A 738-nucleotide genomic window follows, 5' to 3' on the forward strand; every position below is an offset into this window, starting at 1 on the left:
ATCTTTATATAAAAAATATTGTTATGCAAAACTATTATTATCACCTGTTTAATGGACTCTGTCAAGATATTGTAAGTCAACTTTTATAGTTTATATATATATATTGAATCTATGATGACGTAATTGCCAAACTTTAGAAAGATACCTTTTTTAGTAAATAAAAGTTGTTAGTACCTCTACCCTAGAAATACAGAAAGAAAGAATTACATGAAATTTGGTTATTGAAAGAGTTGTAAGATATAGAAAGTTGGTAGTCGCATATTGAGACATTCATCTTTCATTCCTTGTACAACTGACAGAAAAAATCTTAACAAAATAACAGGTAATTACTTTGGGCTTTTACTATAATTACAAATCATATACTGAAAAAATATCTTCCTCATGAAAGACAAAATGTCTCACACAGAAAAACTACCACCTAAATTATCACATTCATCAATTGTTAGCACCAACATCTAAAGCACTAATAGTTAACAACTTGAGAGAAGAATACTTAATCTTTGGGAGAAATATAATTTATAAGGGGAAGTAAATGGCCTTTCTTGTATAACTTAGCAGAGCAGTCTCTCCACAGCATTATAAGATAGATGAATACAGGTTGTGAACAAACTACATTTATAAAACACATTATTTGTTCCCTACTAGGCACAGATATGGAGAGTTGGTACTAATCTAAAAGGTGTTTATGATGTAAATCACTGGTAATGCCATTCTTCTTTGACTGAGATAACTTAGGCC

General features: G+C 29.8%; 1 protein-coding gene across 12 annotated transcripts in view; it reads right to left on the bottom strand.

The window, feature by feature from the left end:
* The window catches only part of LOC119585187 (voltage-dependent L-type calcium channel subunit beta-1-like), a gene marked incomplete at its 5' end in the record, with an annotated part of 60717 nt that overhangs the window by 11336 nt on the left and 48643 nt on the right, over positions 1-738 (bottom strand).

The sequence above is a fragment of the Penaeus monodon genome, chromosome 19 (assembly GCF_015228065.2).
Source record: "Penaeus monodon isolate SGIC_2016 chromosome 19, NSTDA_Pmon_1, whole genome shotgun sequence".
Lineage (NCBI taxonomy): Eukaryota > Metazoa > Arthropoda > Malacostraca > Decapoda > Penaeidae > Penaeus > Penaeus monodon.